At 35.9% G+C, this 27,005-nt stretch overlaps 1 long non-coding RNA gene across 1 annotated transcript; it reads left to right on the plus strand.

Annotated features, from left to right (window-relative positions):
- Nucleotides 1–21,219: 21,219 nt before the first annotated feature.
- LOC309640421 lies at nt 21,220–26,259 on the plus strand. Its single transcript, XR_014252197.1, has 2 exons — nt 21,220–21,797; nt 22,142–26,259. It is a non-coding gene; the product is annotated as an uncharacterized lncRNA (long non-coding RNA).
- The last annotated feature ends 746 nt before the right edge of the window (nt 26,260–27,005 follow it).

The following is a 27,005-nucleotide window of genomic DNA, read 5'->3' on the forward strand; positions in this document are numbered from 1 at the left end:
AATATACCTGGTTTAGAGTGCAGGCTTTGTAAGTACAACTCGAGCTTGAGCTTGTCTGTTATGCAGTTTGCTAAATTTGTCTCTCAGTCTGTCCAAATAAGAGGCAGCTCTTGCACGGTGTCTCTTTGGCATGACTCTGATATTCACCCATTTTTATGCCTCTTTCTATAGCTTTTCAATCAGAAAATGGTGGAAGCATACCTGTAGGAATGAAATGTCTCAGATATTATGAGTTTGGCCATTGTTAGGTGACAATTCTTGACCCTCTTGAGTTTCTGCATGTCTTGGGAAGAGACATTAATGACTTTTGTTCTGGACTGTTTTTTTCATGGAGTTTTTATTATATGACAAACAACCTTGGAAGACAGAGATTGTGTCTCTCTCTGGAGTAAAGGGCTGAATTAGAGATTGTGTCTCTCTCTGGGGTAAAGGGCTGAATTTCTTTTCCTAGCCAAGATAACATAGATAATGTCTTTCTCTGGGGCAAAGATTAGGCAGATTTGCTAGACGTCCCTTTCAAAGCTTAGAGCTTCTGAAACTCAGGGTTCCTTAGCTGTTACACAAGTCTAGTGTGTGTGTAACATCCACCTGGACTGCTTCTCATCACCTCCATGGGATTTGGGGGGCAAAGGAACACAATACAAACACGAAGCTAACACGGCCTGCTTTGCTGTGTGTAATGAAGTTCTGTGCTTCTGATCCAGAAGGCTCGTGTCTTCTACCAGCTTCTGTGTAACTGTGGCAGGCTAATTTGTTAACATGAAATAGGTTAAAATCTCATACTCTTCACAGTTCTTGAAAACCATGTGAGTGTTGAGGCTTTGTGCAATCCTTCTCCAAAGGGTTTCTGTGGGAGAATTAAACCTTAATGCCTCAATCTTTTATATGCAATGAACTATCTTTTCTCCTATTCATGTGGAATGGTAGTATGTAAAATTAGAAAATTAAGAAAATAGTCAATCATTATCTTCCTTAGGGCTTAATTTTCTCATGGAATCCAGTTGAGGACAGTCATGTATTCACAAAGGCAAGTGTTTGCGTTTACATATTCTCTATCTGGCACTGTGAACACATTTTGCAAGCACAAGAGTATGCATAGTTCTTCAGATGGTAATAGAAATATAAAAATTTCCCTCTTCTCAAAAGATTGAATATGTTGTTTAATGTCAATATTAGTATCAATAGTTTGAGGAAGCAGTTCTCATAAGATCTCTACGTTCTAACCCCATGACTTTGATAAATGTGATATGGAGAGAAAATGCTAGGAGTCAGTTAAAACTGACCTAATGGAAGTGAACCTGAGGAAGGCAACTGAGCAAACTGGCTTTTTGTTTGCAGACACAATGCTGGAGACTCTCAGGGGCCATCTTGTGTTCTTGCCCCTTTCCCTCCCTTTTAAGGAAGAGTAAACAGCACCATTATCTCTGCAGAAGCCAAGGGAATTTAAAGCAGCTTCAGAAAGCTGACATAATGATATTTCTAAGCAGAAGAAATTCTATCAAATTTCTTGTAGTTAGAAAGTAATATTTATAAATTGATATTTTCCACTGTATCATAAACCAAACATTAGCTGCTAGCACATAGCTGGAAGTGGATTTGGGAAAAGTTTCCACACGCAAGTATAGGGGATGAAAAGGAGAGCAACTAGGTATACAGTTTTCCCAATTGGCCTTCACATTATTTTCAGAGTCCGTACTGAAGTTTTCCTGACATGGAATAATTTCATCCTTAATAAGGTTGTTGTTTGGACATCTTTGCATAGTTCATAGTTTGAGTCTTTAGATTGCAAAGATGCTAGACCTCGGAAGGAAAGAGTGAGAGTATATCTTAAAAAGAAGAGAAGAAATGTCTTCTGACTTATTTTTCTTTACTTGAAAACCCTGGGCTCTTTTCTCCTAAAGATTTTGATGAGTAAACAAAGAGTTTGCTTCATATCTAAACCCCTTTTTTTCTGCTGTTGCCTTATTTTCATTCCACTGGCTCTTGTGTTTTGTTTGACTCTCTTTCTTTGCTGGAACATTTTCTGGTGTTCATGACCTCCCTATAGGCTGACCTGCTTGTTCCTATCCCATTTCTCCTAAGCTTCCAGATTTATAGGAAATCTTCTGTATTGCTTTACCTGTATTACTTCATTAGTGCAGACTATGGATATTGATTCATAAAATGTTTTGACCTTAACTGTTAGCCTTACTCATTTCTTGGCATATCCCTTTCTTTGCCTTTAGTTACAGCCCATGGCTTGGTATTATTCCATCATTTGAAGGATGCTATGATTTTTTAAAAATGTTTGTTTTCTTTTTTATAGAAGTGTAATTGACACATAACATAGTTTCAGGTGTACAAAATAATGATTCAATATTTGTAAATATTGTGAAATGATCATCACAATAATTCTAGTTAACATCCATCACATTACGTAGTTACACATATTTTTTTTTCTTGTGATGAGAACTTTTAAGATCTATTCTCTTAGCAACTTTTAAGTGCAGTATTATTAACTATAGTCACTATGCTATACATTACATCCCAGTGACTTTTGACTTATTTATTTTATAACCGAAAATTTGTGCTTTTGACCCCCTTTACCCCTCTCCTACCCACCAGCTCTGGCAACCACTGACCTATTCTCTGAATCCATGAACTTGCTTTTTTTTTTTAGATTCCACATATAAGTGAGATCATATGGTACTTGTCTTTCTCTGTCTGACTTATTTCACTTAGCATAATGCCCTCATCCATCCATGTTGTTGCAAATGGCAGTATTTCACTCTTTTTATAGCTGAATAATATTTTGTTGTATGAATATTCCACATTTTCTTTATCCATTCATCCATAATTTATGTTTTCTTCTTAATTTCAATTTTCAAAATTGTTTAAAATTTAAAATGATGCGAAGCTGAAAATGAATGTTAAGCTTTGGCAACTCTTCTACATAAATTCTAGAAACCTCCTTATTAGGTGTAATACCTATAATAATTCTACACAAAGTCATAAATCCTGAGGTTTTAGTAATATATACATACTTTTTAAATGAGAAAATTTATATATATGTATATAGTTATATATTCTGTACTGTAATTCACTTTGTTATTTAGCTATAGAGGAAACAAAACACCTCAAGGACTTCTTCAGAATATTTTAGGTCTTCCTGTATACATTTTTGGAGATGTTCAGTTCAGAAGTTAAAATGATTTCTGACAATTCTGTAAAAGGGTTGAAAATAGACTCTAGAACAAAAGTGAAAAGGTATTACAAAAATGAATGAAACAGAAGGACAAGACTCTAAGAAGCAAATGGTAATTAAAATAAAAGGTTTATGGAAAATGAGAAAATAGAGGATTTGCAGAGGTTATTTAGTTTTACAGAGTCAACAACAGCACATATTTGGCTGTAGTGGGATTATACTGACAGTTTTAAGTTCACCAAAATTAAACCTAGTCTCTTAAACCAGTTAAATCTTTGAAGATGTCAATGATAACACAAGGAATACGCAAACAAGAGCGATTCATTTATTTTTTTGTAAGTATACATTTGTGACTACCTCTGCCACTCTCTAATCCCCAAAATGGTGCCCAAGGGCGGCAGAGATTGCATGGTATCACCACCCAGAGAGAAGATAATAATTGAGAGCATTTGTCCTCAGATTCTTAGGCAATGGTAATTCATGATGTGTCAGTTAGTGTAGCCATCCAGTGAGTTTGAAAATGCTTTGGGGACATACGGGTTTCAGGGTCAGGCAGCGGTGGTAGAGAGAGAAAGTGAGAATTAACAGATAGATTCTCAAAGGTACACTTATAATCTGATTTGTGTCAGCATTTCTTATTTAGTTAAAATTTACCATCACATGATTGTTAAAGATAGATAATGCACGGAAAAGAAATGTTACTAATGAAAAGAAGAGCAGTAAAGAGATATTTGCTCTTGATAGATTACCAAGTGGCAGATTACAAGCTAAATGCTTGACAGTTACAAGGAAACAGGATTTTCTGGGAAAAAAATAGACCCATTAGAAGAAATAGGTATGAGAATTTTAATGGGTGAAATTGGTCATCAAAATAGTGATAACTCTCAGGTATTGAACTGCTGAGGGGTTGCCACAGAAGTGCCTGTGTAGACAAGTCTCCATAATTACTAATTTTGCATACTAAACTAAAGGCCAGTTGTAATTTTCCTTATTGATTTTTTTCTCTATCATTTTTGTTTAATTGGTTACTTGGACAGTGTTTTACCATTGGAAACAGGTGTCATTTTATGTTTTAAATAAATTGCCCCATAAAAATTATCTCCACCTTCAAGAGAAGTATTTTGACCCTACGTTATTTCTGGAAAATTCATATTTTGGCAGAATCATACCTTGAAATTCAAGCCAGAGCACACTGCAATTTTCTTTTTTCATAAAACTTTATGGAGTCTAGATCTATTTCAAAAGGGGTTTCTTTTTGAAACTATAATAGGCTGATTAATTTCTTTTATTGATAAGTCCAAATACTTTAGTATTCTGACACCAAAAATAAACTAAGATTTTATTGTTTTAGATTTTGAGTTTATACCAAATATCCTCAAGTAAGTCAGAGGAAATACACCGAACCATTGAACTCACCCCTAAGAACCAGGAAAAGGTATGATGATGCTGTTCTAAAAGTGTGGTTCAAATCTAGGGAATTAAATTTGTTTCCTTTTCTGTTCACTCTGTACATTCAGAAAGTGCTGAATATAACTTTAACTTTATTTTTTCCATGTGGCAGTTATTAAGATAATTTTACTACTTATCCCTTTATGGAAGATTAATTTTTTCTTCACATATTACTTTTTGATTAATGTATAATAAACTTATCTGAAACAAGGAAATATTTCAAAAACTTTCAAATAAATATTGGTTCAATAATCAATGAACAGTGTGATCATATTATGAATCAATAATATGATCAGATCAGATTATAAACTTGAAAACCAACTTGGATATATATTACCATTTTTTACCATTTTAATATCTTCTTTTTTTTCTTAATAATTGTCCCCTTTGGACGAATATGATTCTTAAAAGGTAAAGGAGCAGGAAGGTTTTATAGGTGAAACCACTTACAAATTCTACATAAACTGATTGTTAGACTGATTGTTCATAAAAGTTAAGACAATTGCACTTGGATGTGGAAGACATAGATACTAAATCTAAGTCTATGACTGCAAAGCCATATGAACCCAAGCAACTCACTTAATTGTACTGGGTCCCAAAGTCTTTATCTCTGAAGTAATTTACTCTTGGGATTATTTTTAGAATTAAATAAGAGGGCTCTTATAAATAAACACCCTGAGGAAAGTATAAATTTCAGAGTAAAAGGGATATTATTTTGAATTAATAAAATTTTGTCATTTTCTTGTCTTCTTGGTCAAAAAAAACTCACAAAAAATGTATTAGTTTGATCAATTTCTCTGTTTAAATTTGGGCAAAGAAATTTTTTAGGAAAATAAGGACAATAGTAATGCTGTTCCTTAAAGAGAAACATTCTTAAAATATTTCCTTTTCCTGCATAAGTATGTTTTCTTAATCCCTTATTAGACTGTAATTTCCTTGAGAGTAGAGATATTTCTTAAGTGATTCGTCTTTATATAGCACTTTGGGGAATTTTTATAGCATTGAATAGAACTATATCACAAACACAAGGCATGGTAGTGCCATTAAGAAATCACTAATATGAACAAATTTTGCTATGAAAATTTTTTTTAAAAATGTATTTTATCAAAGTATAGTTGATTTACAATGTGTTAGTTTCTGTTGTACAGCAGAGTGATTCAGTTATATATAAATATATATATATATATATATACACACATTTTTTTCATATTCTTTCCCCTTATGGTTTATCACAGGATTTTAAATATAGTTCCCTATGCTATACAGTAGGACCTTGTTGTTTACCCATTCTATATATAATAGTTTGCATCTGCTAATCCCAAACTCCCAATCCATCTCTCCCCCAACCCTCCCTCCACTTTGGCAACCACAGGTCTGTTCTCTATATCTGTGAGTCCGTTTTTGTTTCATAGATATGTTCATTTGTATCATATTTTAGATTCCACATATAAGTGATATCATATGGTATTTGTCTTTCTCTTTCTGACATAGCTTTACTTAGTATGATAATGTCTAGATCCATCATGTTGTTGCAAATGGCATTATTTCATTCTTTTTATGGCTGAGTAATATTCTATTTTATATATATATATATATATATATATATATATATATATACCGCATCTTCTTTATCCATTCATCTGTTGATGGACATTATGTTGTTTCCATATCTTGGCTATTGTAAATAGTGCTGCTATGAACATGGGGGCGGGGATTTTTTTTTGAATTGTAGTTTTTTCCAGATATATACCCAGGAGTGGGATTGCTGGATCATATGGCAACTCTATTTTTAGTTTTTTAAGGAACCTCCATACTGCTTTCCATACTGGCTGCACCAGTTTACATTCCCACCAACAGTGTTGGAGTGTTCCCTTTTCTCCACACCCTTTCCAGCATTTATTGTTTGTAGACTTTTTAATGATGGCCATTCTGACCAGTGTGAAGTAGTAACTTGTTGTAGTTTTGATCTGCATTTCTCTAATAATTAGCGATGTTGAGCATCTTTTCATGTGCCTACTAGCCATCTGTATGTCTTCTTTGGAGAAATGTCTATTAAGGTCTGCCTATTTTTTGATTGGGTTGTTTGTTTGTTTTGTTTTGTTTTTGAGTTGTATGAGCTGTTTGTATATTTTAAGAGATTAAGCCCTTATTGGTCGCATCATTTGCAAATATTTTCTCCCATTCCATAGGTTGTCTTTGTTTTGTTTTGTTTTTTATGGTTTCCTTTGATGAGCAATAATTAGGTCCATTTGTTTATTTTTGTTTTCATTTCTATTGCCTTGGGAGACTGACCTAAGAAAACATTGGTATGATTTACGTCAGAGAATGTTTTGCCTGTGCTCTCTTCTAGGAGTTTTATGGTGTCATGTCTTATGTTTAAGTTTTTAAGCCATTTTGAGTTTATTTTTGTACATGCTGTGAGGGTGTGTTCTAACTTCACTGACTTACATGCAGCTGTCCAACTTTCCCAATAGCACTTGCTGAAGAGACTGTGTTTTCCCCATTGTATAATCTTGCCTCCTTTGTTGAAGATTAACTGACTGTAGGTGTGTGGGTTTATTTCTGGGCTCTCTATTCTTTTTTTTGGAACAGAGGAAGGTTTACTGCAGGGCCATGCAAGGAGATGGGTGGCTCATGCTTTAAAAACCCCAAACTCCCTGAAAGCTTTCAGCAAAGCCCTTTTGTAGGAAAGGTGAGAGAGGGATGTGGTTAGCTGTTGAAAATTTCTTGGTGTCAGATCCTTGAGGGAGCCAGGCACCCAGGACCCAACTGGCCCTCAGGCTCCTCAAGCTGCCCAAATGGCGGGGGCCAGGTCCCGCAGACTGCGTCCCATGCAGACAGCCGCTGCCATTAGGTTGCAGAGGTGGGGACAGGGGAGAGGTTCACCGCTGCCTCAAGGCCTGGGCCCGGCCAGTGGGCGGCCTTGGTGAGGGCTCTGGAACCCTGCAGGACACAGCCCCCAGCCTTTTCCCTAAGTCCCCCGGCTCACCCTCTGGCCTGTGATCTCATTGGGCTCTCTATTCTGTTCCATTGATTCATATATCTGTTTTTGTGCCAGTAAGATGCTGTTTTGATTACTGTAGCTTTGTAGTATTGTCTGAAGTCTGGGAGGGTTATGCCTCTTGCTTATTTCTTTTTCTTCAAGATTGCTGTGGCAATCCTGGGTCTTTTATGGTTCCATATAAATTTTAGGATTATTTGTTCTAGTTCTGTGAAAAGTGTCGTGGGTAATTTGATAGGGATCACATTAAATCTGTAGATCACTTTGGGTAGTATGTCCATGAAAATTATGTTTGATAAATAAGTGCATTTTACTTCACCATGAATTTTTAGAGTGATAATAGCAGAAACCCACTTAAATTAGATTAAGTGAGATACAAGAATATTTCATAATATCTTAAAGAACTCTGTCACAAACTGAAAGGCAAGATGTTTTGTTGGTCTGATGACTGGGGTAGGGAACTGGAAACCCAAGAGTAACCAGGCTCCAGTGACTCTTTTAATTCTTTGTGCATTGATCAGCCAGTTCCCTCTGTTTTTCTGTACAAAGGGGAAATGTGACCTCTGCCATAGGTATTAAGTTTACAATTCGAGGTGACAGCAGTGGATGGCCAGTGTTTGGGACCCTAATCCAGAGTATGGGCTAAAGAATGTAACTTGCCTTGCTTGTGTCAAATGTTCACCATAAGTACAAATAGCTGAGGCTAAGGTAGTGGAGTTAAACAGTGTTATCTAGGTCCAGGACCCCAGTTCCATGGATGGGAAAGTAGTTGCATGTATTAGTGGCTGACAGGTTGAGCATTCATCTTAAAATAGTTTAATATAATCAGAATGATTTTGGAGGAAACACTGGTTTGATTGGGGGATTTTATAAAGTCATTTTATAGGGATCTTGGACTTACTCATATGTACATCCACCTTTTCTTAGAGTAAATTAGATAGATCAAATTAGGTAGATCAAATTCTCTTACAATTTCTATATAAAATATTGGCAAATTGAATTCAGGAGATTTCAAAGAAAATATAATTTAACCAAGTAGAGTTTATCCAGAAAATTTATGGATGAGTGTTTGCAAAGATGTTATACTAATAGATTAAAGAAGAAAAGCAAGTGAACATCTCAATAAATGCATACAAAGCATTTGATGAAGTTCAACATTCAGGATAAAATACCTTTAGCACTTGAAATTAGAAAAAGAGAACTTCTTTATCCTGATGAATAACACCAATCAAAACCAACAACAAACATCATACTTAGAGGTGAAACTTTAGAAGTTTCCTTAGAGTCAGGAAGCTGATGGGGCTGTGCTCCTAGTCTAAAGCTAGGAAGCCCTAGTTGAAGTCAAGAAAAGATGTAAGAACTGTAAGAATTGGAAAGAAAGTGATAACAATATCCTTATTAGCAGACCTGATTATCTATAGAAATTACAAAAGCATCTATAGACAAATTATTAAATGGATGTCCTAGGCGTCGATGATAATCAAATGTAAGCAGAAAAAAAAATCCCAGTCTCTGTAGGAACAAAAACTGTAAGTTACCTAATACACTTAATTAAAAAGGTACAAACCACTTTGGAGAAAATTTCAAAACATTGTAGGTATAAAAAGAAAACAAAAGAAAAACCTGTCTGTGTGTGTTTATATATACACACACACGGTGTTCATGAATTAAACTACAATAATTAAATGATGTTGATATTCTCCCAAATTGTCTATAAATTCAATGCAATCCTAATAAAAATTCCAATAGGACTTTTCAAGGAACCAGGTAAGTTGACACCTAATTTTATAGGGAAAAGCAAAGGAACAAGAATAGTCAAGGCAATTTTTTAAACAAGACACAAAAGAACACACTCTAAAGGAAAAGATAGCTAAATTTTGACTACATTAAAGTTAAAAACTGCACAAAATCAAAAGTGAAGAGATAAACCACAGACTAGGAGAAGTTTTTGATGACTGTGTTTAACAAACTCTTATACTCATAAAATCTTCTCTTGAAGAAAAACAAGAAACTTCAACAAATGAAATAAAGACAACCAAGTAAAAGAATAAACACATTGATATAAATATGTAGTTTCCTTAGTAGGAATTCCAAATTGTCAATATCTATTTGTGGTAGGCTAAATAATGCACCCCCCTACCCTGCCACACACAAATGGCCACGTCCTAAAGCCTGTGACTGTGTTACCTTACATAGTAAAAGGGGCTTTGTATATGCGAATAAACTAAGGATCATGAGATGGGGAGATTTTTTTGATTATCTGGGTGGACCCAATGTAATCGCAAGGCTCTTTATAAGAAAAAGGCAGGAGGGTTGGAGAGTAGTAGGAGATATGATGACAGAAGCAAGTGGTTGGAGGGATTAGTGGAAGGGGTTACCAGCCAAGGAATGTAGGCAGACATTAGAAGCTGAAAAAGGCAAGAAAACAATTCCCCCCTTGAAGTCTCCAGAAGGAATGCAGCCCTGCCAATTCATTTTAGACTTCTGACCTCCAGAAGTATGAGAGAACAAATTTGTGTTGTTTCAAAATGCTGTTTGTGGTGATTAGTTACAATAGCAATAGGAAATGAATACAGCACTTCTTCCTCTCTTGTAATCAAGAAAATTCAAATTTAAAAATAACAAAATATTATTTTACACTTAGGCAAATAATTATTTACAGATCTGACAATATCATGTTTGAGGATGTAAAGAGACGAGAATTCTTGCACATTCTGATGGGTAAAGGTAGAGTCTAAAATGGTATAGACAGTTTGGAGAGAAAATACCAATGACCTAGATATCTTTCTGCTAAGAATATACCACAGAGAAACTTACACATGGTGCAGAAGGAAGTATGATAAGAATGTTCATTGCAGAGTTATTTGTAAGAAAATTTGGAAACAACCAGAATGTTAATCAATAGTAGAAAAAATACACAGCAATTTATTTCTGAAATGGAAAACTACAGCCATTCAAACAAAAGACCTAGAGGTACACTTATCAACAGAGGGAAAAAAAGTGGCAAAAAAGGTTCAAGATATTGTTATTTATGTTATTACCTGTATTTCCATAAAATATATATATTGCCTATGAATAAATGAATATTAAGTAAACAAAGGAAATATTTGTGTGAATAATAAATGCCAGAAATAGCCACTGTCAAGTGGCTACTTCTGAGAAAAGAAGGTATCAGAGAATAATACAGATGCTGTTCACCTCTGTTTATGTTTTATATCTGAAAAATAAGCTGAAGTGCACATGATAAAATTTTCTAAAAACCTGGTGTTTAGTAAATATATACTTATGTTATTCTCTACATTTGTATGCATATATGAATTGTTTCATGATTTAAAAACAAAACTCATCCTCTCTTTAAAACCCAACCTCAAAAGATTTCTTTAAAAAATGAGGCTCTTGATTTCTTGTCCTAGAACATCAAACTTAAAAATGATAAAGGAGATTTTTCAGTCCCTTAAAAATAGCATAATGTCCTTGCCAAAATCATAATTAAGCTTCTGTATACTAAGAGCTTAAGCCCCAGAATTTGTAAGAGTGGTATAAAATATTGGAATTGATTTTCAAAAAATGCACAATATAGTTGGAAAATGTCCTAGATAGGCTACTAAAGGCTAAAATTGTGTCTCTGGTTTTACCAGACCAAGCTGTATGACACTAGGTAAATCTCCAAACAATTCTCTGTAGTGCTAAGATCCAGTGACCTGAGGCTTTTTTCTAAGATGCAAGAGAGATCAGAGGAAGGATATGATGTACCTGTCAAAAGAAATAAAAAAAACTATTTTTGTAAAAATCTAGTTTGTAGCTATTTCACTAGATTTGTCCAGAAATTTATTCCCACTTCCCTCTAGTCATATAACACTAGGGTTTGCTTTTTGACATATCTGGAAATAATCTTGGAACCTTTTTAGGTTTCAGGCAAAAATGAGAAAATGGGAAAAATCCTTTTCTTTAGTAGTGAATATTTTGTTAGCAGATTAAATGTTTAAACTGAAATGTCCTATATTACTGGAAGAGAAACTGTTCAACTGCAGATTCAATTTAAGTATTTTTCCTTATAATGGAGCTATGTCAATTTAGAAAATGATTGCTATTTAAAATGCCATTCCATAAACCTCTTTAATTAAAGTAGCAGTATACCATCAATCTGCTCCCATTAGTGAATTTTTAACCAAAATCTAAGCTCTATGATATACAGTTTAATTTTTTTCAGAAAGTATGCAAAAACTCCTCAGAGATTTGAAGAGGGAGCTTAAAATTCAGGATTTTAGAAAAGATAACTCAGATACAAGCTAAGGGAAAAGAGCAAAAGAGAGAAAATGAGACAGAGACAGCAGAGAGGAACCAAATAAAAGAGAGACAGATAAACAGAAAGGTGAGGATGGGATGGTGGGTGTGAAAGTCAGGAATTTGTGTTAGTGAAATGATGACCCCAAGTAAATGAATACCCCTGGTTAAGGTCCTGGTGGTGTGTGTTTGGGGACGTGTTAATATCTTTCTTAGCACAGAGTTCATAAAAATCTGTTCTCTGTCAGGGAGGTGAATGTATTTCCTGTATTCACTTCAGTCTAATGTCTTGTGATTTCAGATCATTTATTTTCAGTTATGATCCTGTTCACATTATTGATATGGCAAATTCAAATAATGAATGACAAGAGGCAGAACAAGGTGGAAAAGACTAGAATCGTTCAAAAGAATTAAGCTATACAAATTTTGAACAAAAGGTACAATTTTACACATGCAAAAGTCAGAAAGCCAACTGAGTGGCTTATGGATGGTGGGGTGGGGAGAAAGGGCATTGTGTATTGTCAGGGTACAACTGACCACCCCATACTCGTCCAATATCAAGGAACAAAATCTTACCTCAAGAGAATTAGAACCGACCAGAAAACTGAAAAATCTGGAACAAAGGATACTTTCTCCACAGCTCAGGAATTTCATGGCTTCTCTCATCTTTGCTTATCTCTGTTTGTATGTTTTGTTTTACTCTTATTCTTGATGACTTTTTTCTGCTTTTTACTGGTTCATTCTACTCATGAACTGGTACACTTGATATGACCTAATTCAGACTGAAGTTGATGATTCTCCTCTATGTCTTTTTTGTAAGTCACATAAGAGATATTCTGAACAGCTGAATTCCTCCTTTTTTGAACCAGACACCATCATGTTCATTATCATCCTCATCATTATCACTACTAACATTTATTGAGTGCTTACTATATGCTATGTACTATTACATGTGTTTTACATGTATTATCTCATTTAATATTTATATTTCTTTGAGGTAGGCATTATACTATTCAATATCATTTCTATTTTGTAGACATAAAAACTAAGTCATAGTGAAGTAACTTGGTTAAGCTCACAGCTACTCTGTGCAGAGCCCAAATCTGAATCCCAGAGGCAGACTTCAGAGCCCATGGACGTGTCCTCTATACCATACCATACTATTATGTAGGTCAGTTGTATATCCCTAGTTTATTCAGAAAAGGTAGGGCTGGGTTACGTCGTTCTCTGATCACTCATTGTGGGTAGTGGCCAGGGATTTCCTCAAGTGTGGGTGCAAATGAGACAAGTAATGACCAGACTAGCATCTCTTAATGTATTAAAATAGGTCATGTTTCTATAGCAAGACTGGCTGAATACCTAGAGACCTCAGGATAGCATTACCTTGATGGAGTCAGCCAGGGCTTAGACCTTCTGAGTGCTTCAGAGTCAACTGGACTGAATTATAGAAACTGGAGCACCAACTTACAGATTTACAGTGGGTTATGAAGAGTCAAATAATATTCAGAAGGGTGTCTGAAGAACAAAGAGAATTAGCTGTGTAGATAAACTAAGTATTAGACTCAGTCTATTTAGCTTTATGAATCAGTCTTTTCATGGAAAAATATCTGCCACATCAACTGAACGTATAGTTGTCCAGATGCCCTCCCCCAGAATAGTTTCCAAATCAGCACTGCTGCTGTTTTCCTTTGACACTTTTTTTTTCAAATTCTAATGTAGTTTGTTTCTTTTTCAGATTGCTCACACTCTGTCCTTAGGTGTACTGAATGACATAAATTATCTCACAACCATAGTTTGCTCAAGCCTGAGACTTACTTTGTCTCTTTAGGATGACTTTGCTTATTTCTTTTCTTTTTTTAAATGAATTTTTATTGGAGTATAGTTGCTTTACAATGTTGTGTTAGTTTCTACTGTACAGCAAAGTGAATCAGCTATATGTATACACATATCCCCTCTTTTTTGGATTTCCTTCCCATTTAGGTCACCACAGAGCATCGAGTAGAGTTCCCTGTGCTATACAGTAGGTTCTGATTAGTTATCTATTTTATACATAGTATCAATAGTGTATATATGTCAATCCCAATCTCCCAATTCCTCCCACCCCTTTTCCCCCTTAGTATCCATACATTTGTTCTCTATGTCTGTGTCTCTACTTCTGCTTTGCAACATTTATACCATTCTTCTTGATTCCACATATATGCATTAATATACGATATTTGTTTTTCTCTTCCTGACTTCACTCTGTATGACAGACTCCAGGTCCATCCACGTGTCTACAAGTGACCCAATTTCATTCCTTTTTATGGCTGAGTAATATTCCATTGTATATATGTACCACATCTTCTTTATCCATTCCTCTGTTGATAGACATTTAGGTTGTTTCCATGTCCTGGCTATTGTAAATAGTGCTGCAGTGAACATTGGGGTGCATGTGTCTTTTTGAATTATGGTTTTCTCTGGGTATATATGCTCAGTGATAGGATTGCTGTTATATACTAATCTTATAGTTTAACTCTCAAAGGACAATTCTCTTTACCTATGTATATGTTATTGAGGTTCCTTCACTGGTTATCCTTGAGAAGGTTCTGTAGAGGTACAATGAATAAGGATACAAATTTTAGATCCAGATGTAGCTAGGTTTGAATTTGTTATTACCAGATGTAACTGTCAAATCTTGTGCAAATTCACAAAATGCCTCTGTGTCGCAGTTTTCATAGCTATAAAATAGGAAAAATAATAGGACATATTTTAAGGTGTCATAAAATAAATTAAATTTCTGCAGTTCCTGGAAGATAGTAGCAATATGCATTCAATAAGTGGGAGATATTATCATTAACATTCTCTTTAACAGGATCATTTTATTAAAAGAACCACTTGTACCTGTAATCTATTTAATGACATACTCCAAGGTAAGACATTTGAGAAAGTCAGAAGATCTGAAAGTCTTCTTATATAATGGAATTTTGCATGGATACCTTGGTGAAGCAAAGCCAATATCATTGTCATAGTATATATATTTTGGGGTTTTTTTTTGTTGTTGTTTTTAAATTACATGTAGATGTCTCTCCTTCAATAGATGTGAAAGGCTTGAAGGGTAATGTATCAGTTACACTGTTGTATAAAGAACATTTTCCAAATTTAGTAGCATAAAACAATAAGTTATTTCTTATGATTTTATGTGTTAATGGTGCTCATCTGGGTGGCTCTGTGTGGTGCAGCACTGATCACTTTTGTGACTGCATTCAGCTGGGAGTTTGACTAAGACTGTAGTGTCCAAGACAGCCTCTTATCATTCAGAGTCTCTTTCTATGTGACCTCTCATCATTCAGCAGTGAGCCCAATTTCTTCACACCATGGACACTGGTTTCCAAGAGAATAAGGCCCAATGTGCAAGGGTTTAACCAAGCCTTTGCTTACATCATCCTTGTCACTAACCCTTTGGCCAAAGTGTGTCACTTGACCAAGCCCAAATACAGAGAAGTCCAATCTTTGTTTTCCATTATCTGTCTGATATATGTATTGTCAGATAGATGAAGGTCCATACATGTTCCTGACAAGAAAAGAATACAGATGTGTAAGCACAACCAAAAAACATCCACAGGCCTATGGTAACTTGTCTTTCCTCAATTATTTTTACCTCCTTAATAGTGTATGAAAGATGGACTTAAAAAAAGTAATTTTATGTTATCTCTTCAGTATGCCAAGTACATTTTTAGAGATGCTGAAGGAGAAAGGACACTAGGTTGTCAACTGGGCTCATGTAATAGTCACCTGGGCAGTGCATGAGAAGATTGATGAATAGGCTATTGCTTCAGAAGATAGGTACTACAGAGGAAAAAATTGCGGAATTACTAAGTACTGCTAAGTTCAAACAGTTTAAGGGCTTTTCACATTTGATTCCTGTTCCCCTCCCTAATGTACCCAGGGATCATCACAAAGGTAGATTGAAGTGTGTTTCAGAATAAAACTCTCTTTTGCATGACTTTTCTTTCTTCAGAAAACTTTGATTTATTTAACCTTTGTTTTCAGAAAAGTGCATCTTTGTTTCACATTTCCTAGGTGATGGATTTTTCTGTTACATGAATCTGTACCATCGGGTTGCATTAGTCACACTGCAGTATGTTGCACTAAATCAAGTAGCACATTGTGACTATTAATGTTGTGATGTGTAAAAACATGTCTCACTCGGGACTGGGGAAAATGTGATTTTCTGAAAACAGCTGTCTCTGCATTTATTCAATAACACTTTTCACCTTGGAAACTGCACTGTTTGCCATCTAAGCATTTTCATTGGCAATTTTGAGGTATATTTTAAAGCCTATTTTTTTTCCTCTAGTGTCATTAAATATTCATGATTCCACTAAAACTTTCAATAATGAAATAAATTATAATGATGATTACAGTGAATACCTACCACCTCAGTATTTAGATAGATGAGAGAGAGTATACTCAGAATGTTCAAGAACAGACCTTTCCAACAGATTGATCATGATGATCAAGACTTTATTTATTTATTTAATTATTTTCTTTTTATTGGCGTATAGTTGTTTTACAATGTTGTGTTACTCTCTACTGTACAGTGGAGTTCCCTGTGCTATACAGCAGCTTCTCATTAGATATCTATTTTATACATATTAGAGTATATATGTTAATCCCAATCTCCCAATTCATCCCACCCCCCATTTTCCCCCCTTGGTGTCCACACGTTTGTTCTCTGCATCTGTGTCTCTATTTCTGCCTTGCAAACTGGTTCATCTGTACCATTTTTCTGGATTCCACAAATATGCATTAATATACGATACTTGCTTTTCTCTTTCTGACTTACTTCACTCTGTATGACAGTTTCTAGGTCCATCCATGTCTCTACAAATGACCCAATTTTGTTCCTTTTAATGGCTGACTATGACTTTAGTATTGATCTTCTAACTGTCTGTTGTCACCACATCATTCCTGTCTCTAAGATGATTTGTGGGAAGCAGAGGAGCAGACTTCACAAGCATATTATCTCTCTGTGTCTCCAAATGTTCTCTTAGCTAACTCCCTCTCCCTTTCTGTTCAGCAATTTCATGGCCATTGCTCTAAGATCATGAGACTTGAGGAAAATAAAGAACAGTTGCCCCCTCAAGAATATGTACACAAAAATTGATGCTTGATTTCTGTTAGGAATGAATCTATTTATTCTAGGGCAAGAAATTGTTCCTTGGTTTCTGTTAGGGAAAGAATCGGTAATAATGTTTTGTTTTTGGCCTACTTAGGTACAAAATATAACGGTGTTCTCAGGGCTTTGTAAATGTTTAATCACTCCCACTTCCATGAATTTTCTATCCTTCTTGTAAGAGCAAACAGTGCTTACTTCTTTGATTGCTTGAATAATGATTTCCTCATCATAATTGGGCCAACCTTGCATATTACAAATAAAAATTTTCAGATTCTTAAATGAAATGTCAAAAAAAAATCAGAACAAAAAAACAAAACAAAATGTTCCAAACTATTTCTTTCTTTCTCTTATTTTCCATTTTACTTTTTCTTTTTCTGCTCTTTAGTACTCTTCATGTTGCTTATATCTAACAACATTGCTTTATTTTTTATCAAAATAAAATATGCACATAGTAAAAAATAAATATTTCAAAGGGCTTACATGTCAGATGGTGATAAGTGCTAGGGGGGAAAGATAAAGAGTAGCGAAGTTGGTAGGGAGTGCCAGGAGGTGAGATGAAGTTGGCAAATTAAATCTAAATGTTAAAAATCAATAAATATAAATTCCATTTGGTATAGCAGAGGGAATAAAAACTTATTTTTCCCTCTCTCTGTTCTGAATGCATTGAAAGGTTTATTTACCCAGACTCATACATACACAAGTATATGTCAGCTAAAAATACACAGATGTGCTCAAAAACAAGAGAAACATGTCTGTAGGACAGAAAAAGAGAGAAAATCCGTAGTTTCAAATACACAGTGGTTATACAGCCCATAGGAAATAAAGATTTGACTCAAGAATTGAAAGAACCTTAAAGCTTGGTCAGAAATAAGGATAAAGCTGGCAGTTTGCATTACATTCTGGGATTTGGGGAGGAAATAGAGGTGGCTATCAAGAACTGGGAGCTTGGCCTATGCTTGCAAAGAATTACCACCCAATTTATCATTACCAGTTCCACCTGGAGAGATGGACCCAGGCAAAGGTGAACCACAAGGCAGGAAAGACTTGCATGGTAAAGCCTACATCTGATGACCATTTTGACATAAATGAAAAACATACCAAAAAACAAGCCATTATGTGAAGGTCTACAGAGAAACTAAAAAGGATAATTAAAACTTGCAGAAATACAAACAGTGACACTATATGAAAAAGGCCTTAACTCTTAAAGGGATAAAATGTCCTGCAAAAATAACAGAAGTCACAAAACAAGGACAGACAGATGTGTGAAAGAATGAATTATATGTCTTAAAAATGAAAAACAAAAAAAAAAAACACTGGTGAGGTGAGGTCAATAGGCAAAATGAATGGTAAACTCTCCTCAGTTGAAGTGGTATATTTAAAGATACAACAAAGCAAATGACACAAAAACAACATAAAGAAATGCAAAATATGAAAGAGAAGTTAAAAAACAGAATATAGACTGATAAACTCCGATATATATTTAATAATTAATATATAATATATGTAAAAGGTAATTTTTAGAATAAACAAGAAATAGATAATTTATTATTTCCAGAAGCAAAGAAGCATAACTCTTCAGATTAAAAATATTCAGTGAAAGCTAAGCACGATAAATTAAAAAGATGCACATTGAGAGAAAAAAATAATGATCTGTATAACATCTCTGATAATGAGAAAATCTTAAAAGAAAGAGTATTAAGATTACTTGTAAAGGAAGAAAGATTCCATTGACAGACGTCTTCTCATCCACAGAAATGTATGCATGAAAACAAAGAGCTGAAGGAAAATGACTGTCAACCTAAAATTCAATCCCCAATTAAACCATCATTCAGGAGTGACAGTAAAATAAAAATATGCAAAAACTAAGAGTTTATTTCTCATAGACTATCAATGAAAAACTGCTAAGAGATTTACTGCAGTATAAAGGAAATGAACCAAGAAAAACGAAGGTGGGGGTAAAATGCATGGAGCAACAGTGTACAAATAAAGTAATAAAATAAATATCAAGCCTAAATATTTACTGTAAGAGTAAAGGCAGTAACGCATGAACAAATTGAGATCAGAATAGAAAATTCTACTTAACAATAAAATGGAATAAGTTTGCAGGAGAGTTCAGGGAAAAGTTAAATTGTGTTAACTTTTAACTTGCTCCTTGTCTTGTTTGGGTAGGGAGCAGAGATAATGATTAATTTTAGGTATTGTTTACAAAGAGTATGAAGAGAAGTATGTTATAAAGTAGGAGCTAACATGAAAGAAATTACATATGTACATTATTTAAACTATTAGAAGATAAACATGAAAATTTAAAAAAGGAGAAAAAAAGTAAGAAAAAGTATAATAGAAAGCACAAATTATTAGAAATAATTTGATATCTATTTATAATCACAGTAAATGTAAAACTCACATCTTACAAACACATCTTAAAAGAGAGAGACCTTCAAAACAACTCATATGATTGGATTCTGTTCAGTGGTTGAAAGAAATGAATTACATCTCTACTTTTGACTGTTGATAAATCTCAAGAACATATTGTTGAGGGAGAAGAAGCAAGTGTAGTTATCTTACAACGTGCTGACATTATGCAACCAACACACACACAGACAAGAATTCTTTATGCAGTCTGTTCAGCTACGACTCATGTTTCTTGTCATGCCAATTAACACATATATGACTGGTGACTAAAAAAATAATGCAGATGTTGCAGCAATTCATAAGTGATTTTTCCTCAACATGTCAATATTTTGTGCTACCATCTGACAGTGGCTGATTCAAAGTGTACTGATACAGCCAGAGCCTGCTAGTTAGAGAGGAATATAGTGCAGTATTTTACCTGATACTCTTTCACTCCATGTTCTTTCTTCAGCCTAATTCTCTCAGCCACCTCTTCGTCATTTCTTGCCCAGTTCCTATTTCTTTTTAAAGCACCATCTTCAGGTAGCCTCCTAAGCAAAGGTATATGTAACACACCTTTTCTGAATTTTCAAATATCAAAATATGTCTCTATTCTATTTTGGATAACTGTTTGCAGCTACTGCACAGAAGGATGTAGTAGAAAGAAGCTGGGACTTTCCTAAAAAGCCTGTATTCTTGTACTTTACATCCATTCATTCTCTACAGCAACGTTTCTTTCCATTTACTACAGTAAAGCATATGCCATCTAGCAGTTTAAAAAACGCCTTTTGTTGTACTGCTGGGGCAGAAAAGGATATAAACTATATGTTCAGTTGATGACAGTTGTAGTCTCATGAGGTGAAATTGGCTAGGTATAATTTTGCCATTAATTGGTATCCATCCTGGGCATTGTGTTCTACTTGGATTTAACTTGCCAGTACTTCCTTTAAGACAGATCAGTACTTCCAGAAAGACCTACTGTACGTCCTTTGCCTTAATCTAGACCAGTTTGCTGCTGCCTTGTAAACTCCAGTGCTATCATAGAGAGTAAGGACTCTTTAGATGCTAAGCTCACTCTTTGGCTTTAGGGCAAACATTTTTCCTTGAAGTTACTTGATTTAAACCTCAGCCACTATTTTCTGTACCTGCCTCATGATAATTTACAATTTCTGCCCTTGACATGAGCACTCATGTACTCTCAGCTTCTATCAAGCTCACTCCGTTTACTCTTCAATAAGTCGTTTAGACGATTACTTATTCTTAGACTAATATTAGGATAGCTATTGAATTAATGAGGCTCAGATACATCGCAGAAATACACAGCCCAGAAATGGCAGTAGCTTACGACAGCCAAGGTTTATTTCTCTCTCATGCTGCGTGTGCATTCGGGATCAGCAGCATTGCTCCAAGGCTGTGCTCCACACATTGTCTTCAATTCTGGACCAGAGAACTAAAGGAATAACCTTGATCTGAGACGTTGACCTCATGTTTGAGGAAAAATAGAACATAATAGAACCTTGCCAATGATCTTAAAATTTCTTCTTGGAAATTCAGCATATCACTTCTGTTCCCATTTCAACAGCCTACGCAAGTCACAGGACAAAACTTGATGTCGGCAGCTGGTAATGGATAATTCACCCAGAGGGAGCAAGCAGCAAATATTTTGAATAACTCAATCCTGTATTCTGTATTAACAATACTGTAGCCGTTTCTGTTTAATTTCTCTTTTTTTCCTCATGAATGTCACTTTATTTTTTAAAAATTTTATTGGAGTTCCGGCAGAGAGCGCGGTGAGAAGCGGATCGCGGCCTTCTAGCCCGGGGCCCTCCAGGCCCTCCGGCCTCCGGTCGGCAGGTGAACTGGGGGGCCCCCGGGACAGGCTCAGGCTGTGTCTTGCCGAGCCCCAGAGCCCTCGCCGCAGCAGCCCACTGGCAGGGCCCGAGCCTGGAAGCAGCAACGAACTTCTCCCCCACCCCCACGTCCGCGACCTAATGGCGGCGGCCCCTTGGAGCCCAGATCCCGCCCACCGCCGGGTCTCTTGACCCCACGCTGCAGGGGTTAGGCGAAGCCTCCGGCAGGCCACCGAGGACGTGGCGCCTTTGGGCGTCGGGCGTGGCAGGGCGAGAAGAATGGCGGCCACTGGAACGCCGCGGAGGGCCCTTAGAGTTTCGAGGGCCCGGGAAGGGGGGTCTGCGTGGACGCCAGCTCAGCCACCCTTAGGCCTTGGAGCCCGCGCGGATCCGGGACCTGAGGTGACCTCTCTGTCCCAGTTGGACGAGACCTCACCTCGTCCGGAGAACTACGGACAAAGGCCTGAACGGGCCCGGAAGGTGAGCAGAGCCCCGGTCGACGACGGGTGGAACGTTAGCGGGTCATCGGGCGGTTGGTCGTCGTTCTACCAAGACTTCGATGTCGGAAGATAGAAATGGTAGAATAACGTACCACATGCGGCCAATAGGAAGTGCCCGCCACCCTTTGGGAAGATTTACTGGCCGTTTATAGAAGGCCTGTGTATATAATATGAAAAAGCTGCTCTCAACTTTCCCCTCAACCTTTCGAAAGAAAACTTTTCGCTACATATAGGCCTTCTAGATGTGAAGAGGTTGCCGTCGTATGATAGAGTTAAAGTCACATGTCTTGTAAATGCCCATTTGTTTCTTTAAAAAAACCGTAGAAAAGAAATGTCTTCTGGAAATGACTTTTCGAAATGGAGTTGTTTGACCACCTCTAGAGGCGACATCAGGAGCCACAGAGGTCCACGTTTGTCCAGTGGGTTGAGGACATGGAATGGCAGACGTTGAGGAGGAAGAAAAGAAGGTTCTATGCCAGACTGGTCACAGTTAGAAGACTTTTCCATGTTAGAACCATTGTTTTGTGTGTGCATTTTATTCCTTACTACTGTAATGTAGTTGACAATAAGTACTTTTTTGAAATATCTAGTCTTTCTAGATGTTCTGAAGTGCCTGATATATGTTCAAAGTAGAGGTAGTAAAAAGACATTTTGTAAATATCTTTTTGTTAAAATTCGTATGAAATGTTGTTTTGGGGGGGAGGGGTGGCCAAACCACCTTTTTGAACAGTACGCAGTATGCACTGTGTTTGTGCACTGGTTCAAGGTCGGGGAGAGGAGAAGGAAGTGCAGAGAGCTCTGTGCCAGTGTGTTTATAGTGAGGCAAGATTAACCATTGTCTTTTTTATGTTCCTGCATTTTGTTTCACTTTGCTGTGTATATAGTGTATATAATGGACAAATGAGTCCTAATTTACAACACCTAGTCTTTCTAGATGTTAAAGAGGTTGCCAGTGTATGACAAAAATAGAGTTAGTAAATAATACATTTTGTACATTTTGTGTTAAAATTTCTAGGAAAGACTGTCTTCTGAAAATTTGAGCATTATAGCCCTCTGGGTTGGAGGTGGGGGAGAGAGAGAAGGGGGTTGGTCTTAGAATGGCTAGAATGCTGGTATTTTGAAGACACTTTCAGATTATAACTGTTACATGTGTGCAGTTCGTTCAATACTGCTCTGTATATAGTGGACAAATTAAGTCCTTATTTGAAACATCTAGTCCATCTAGATGTTTAGAAGTGCCCAACGTATGTTAAATGTAGAGGTAGTAAAATATCACTTTGTAAATATCTTTTTGCTAAAATTCATAGGAAGTACTGTCTTTGGGAATGTTAAATGTTAAACCACCTCTCTGAACAGTATACTATTGTCTATACTTGTTCAGTGGTTTGGAGGAGGGAGGGAAAGAATTGCAAAAGGTAATATGCTAGTGTGTTCATACCTGGACGTTTTCATACAAAACCATTTTTTGTATGTTCATTTTGTTTTGCTGTGTATATAGTGTATATAATGGACAAATTGAGCCCTAATTTTGCAACATCTAGTCTCTAGATGTTAAAGGGGTTGCCAGTGTATGACAAAGTAGTTAGTAAAATTAGCACATTTTGTCCACTTTATTGAAATTCATAGGAAAGCTTGTCTTCTGTAAATGACTTTTGGATATGAATTTGTTCAACCATCTCTAAGCATTACACATGCATGTACTTGTCCACTGGATTGGCGGCGGAGAGAAGGAAGTGAGGGAGGAAATGGTTCAGGCCAAAATGGTCATATTTAGAAGATACCTCAGATTATAACCCTTGTTACATGTGTGCAATTTTATTTAACAGTGCTGTGTACATAGTGGACAAGTAAGTTCTTATATGAAATATCTATTCTTTCTAGATGTTTAGAAGTGCTTGATGTATTTAAAAGTAGTTTTAGTAGAATAATGCTTCTTGTAAATAGCTTTTAAAAACTGATGGGAAATACTGTCTTTGGAAATGGAATTGTTAAACCTCCTCTCTGAACAGTATACTCTGTGCTTGTTCATTGGGTTTAAGGAGGTGGGAGGGAAGATTGCAAAAGGTGTTTTGCTAGCAGTTACTAGAACATTGCAACTTACCCATTGCTCTATATGTGACATGCATTTTGTTTAACTTTACTGTATATATTTTGTATATACTGGACCAATGGGTCCCAATTTTATAATATCTAGTTTCTAGATATTAAAGAGGTTGCCAATGTATGACAAAAGTAGAGTTAGTAAACTAACACATTTTGTACACTTTGTGTTAAAATTCATTGAAAGGCCGTCTTCTGAAAAGGACCTTTGGAAGTGAAATTGTAAATCACATCTAAGTGACACCTGTGCCTGTACTTGCCCAATGTTGGATGGATGGCCGAAAGGAGGTACTGGGAGAAATGAAGTGTTCTAGATTAGAATGTTCCTATGTAGAAGACACTTTCAGATCTAACCATTGTTACATGTGTGTAGTTTATTCAACACTACTGTGTATATAGTGGACAAACTTAAGTCCTTATTTGAAACATCTAGTCTTTCTAGATGTTTAGAAGTGCACAAAGTATGTTAAAAGTAGAGGTAGTGAAGTAACATATTTTGTAGATATATCCTTTTGTTAAAATCCATATGAAATACTGTCTTTTAGAAATGGAGTGATCAAAATGATCAAACCACCTCTCTGAGCAGTACACATTATTTTATTTGTGCTGGTTCAGGGAGAAAGAAGAAAGTGTAAAGGGCTTTATACCAAGACTAACCATTGTCCGGTATGTCTCTGCGTTTTGTTTTACTTGGCTGTGTACATAGTGTACATAAAGGACAGAGGTCCAAATTTACAACATCTAGTCTTCCTAGATGTTAAAGAGGTTGCCAGTGTATGACAAAAATAGCCGATAAATACATTGTGTACACTTCGTGTTAAAATTCATAGGAAAGACTTCTGAAAACAACTGGAGGAAGTAAAATTGTTAAAATCCCCTCTAAGCATTACAGATGCTTATTATTCTTGTCCGCTGGGTTGATAGAGATGAGAAGGGGAAGCTTCTAGGCCAGAGTGTTCCTGTTTAGGAGACACTTTGTGACTATACCCTTTGTGTGCAGTTTCTTCAGTGCTACTACATGTATATATAGTGGACAAACTTAAATCCGTATTTGAAACATCTAATCTTTCTAGATGTGTAAAAGTGCACAACATATGTTGAAAGTAGAGAGTTAAAAGTAACACGTTTTAAGTATATTTTTTCTGTTAATTCATAGGAATGGTTGTATTGGGGGAGTGGAAATTGTTAAACTTGAGTCTTGGAGAGTAAGCTGACTATTCACTGGGTGGTGGGGAGGCGGGGAGCGGACAGGGAAGGAAGTACAGAGAAGGGATCTGTGCCCATGAGTCTTTAGACAAGTTCAGATTGTCTAACCATTGTTCTATTTGTGTGTTTTAGTTAATTGCTGTGTATTAAAGAATAAGCAAGTCCTAATGCCCAAAGTATATTAAAAGTAGAGGTAGTAAAATAACCCCTTAATAAATGCCCTTTTGTTGGTTTTTAGGAAGGGCTGTGTCTTCTGGGAGCGTCTATGTTAATCCACCTCTTGGAGCTAGATATAGTCCTGTACTTAGTCGCTGATATGCTGGAGGAGGGGTAAGAGGAAGGGTGAAGGGAAGGGCTCTTGGCTAATATCTCCATATCTAGAAGACAGTTTTAGGTTATAACCATAGGTCTAAATGTGCATTTTTGTAAAGTACCAATGCTTATTATGGACAAGGTTCATTCATTATTTTGCAACATCTAGGCTTTTTAGGAGTCCTGAGGTGACAATGTATGATAAAAAGTAGAGCTAGTGAATTAACCAATTTGTAAATATCTTTGTTACCATTGATAAAAAAGTAGCATCTTGGACATGGAATTGTTAAACCATCTGAGAAATGTACACCAGGACTTGTTCATTAGGTTGGCAGCAGAGGGGCAGAAGGAAGTATAAAAGGGAGGGAAGTATGTGGATATGTTCCTTTTTATATTTTGATGATAACCATTGATGTGTGTGCATCTCTTAGCTGTACTATAGGAATACATTGTTAAGTAATTCAGTGGAAACATACCTCCTTGCTAATACTTTAATAGTTTAGATCAGATAATGAATTCTCTTAAAAGCATTATACTTTGGGTACTGTGTTGCTTTATGTCTCATTTTTAATTGAACGTTAAGGGAATGTAGTATTTTAAGCATAACTCTGCCAATATCTTTATCTAGAGGCCTGTTGCCATTTTTGTCTTTTCTGAAGTTTTTGTCGCCAAGAAAGGATTACATTTTTTTTCCTTCCAGATTGAGTTGGTGTAGTGTATTTTTGGTTATCAAAATACTCATAGCTTTGGGACTTTGAAGTGGTAAATATTCATGATGTGTGAAAAGCATGATACGTAACTGTATGATCTTAATTACATAAAAATGGATGCTTAGTTGTGTTTAAATACACAAACGAGACCTAGAAGGACACATCAGATGGTAAACTGCTTGTGATGATGGATGACTTTGTTTTTTGCTTCTTGTGTTCTTTGGTTTCCTATTATGCACGTGTTAACTTTTAAGAAATAAATGTTATATTGAAAACCTTAAAAAAAAAAAAAAAAAAAAAAAAAAAAAATTTTATTGGAGTATAGTTGATTTACCATGTTGTGTTAGTTTCAGGTGTACAGCAAAGTGAATCAGTTATACATATACATCTCTCCACTCTTTTTTAGATTCTTTTCCCATATAGGTTATTACAGAGTATTGAGTAGAGTTCCCTGTGCTGTACAGTAGGTCCTTATTAGTTATCTATTTTATATGTAGTAGTGTGTATATGTCAATCACAATCTCCCAGTTTATCCCTCCCCCTCACTGTCCTTCCTGATAACCATAGGTTTGTTTTCTACATCTGTGACTCTATTTCTGTTTTGTAAATAAGTTCATTTGTACCAGTTTTTAGATTCCACATATAAGTGATATCATATGATATTTGTCTTTTTCTGTCTGACTTACTTCACTCAGTATGACAATCTCTAAGTCCATCCATGTTGCTGCAAATGGCATTATTGCATTCTTTTTTATGGCTGAGTAGTATTCCATTGTATATATGTACCACATCTTCTTTATCCACTCCTCTGTCGATAGACATTTAAGTTGTTTCCATGTCTTGGCCATTGTAAATAGTGC

Source organism: Balaenoptera physalus (assembly GCF_965194825.1).
Source record: "Balaenoptera physalus genome assembly, chromosome: 13".
Taxonomy (NCBI): domain Eukaryota; kingdom Metazoa; phylum Chordata; class Mammalia; order Artiodactyla; family Balaenopteridae; genus Balaenoptera; species Balaenoptera physalus.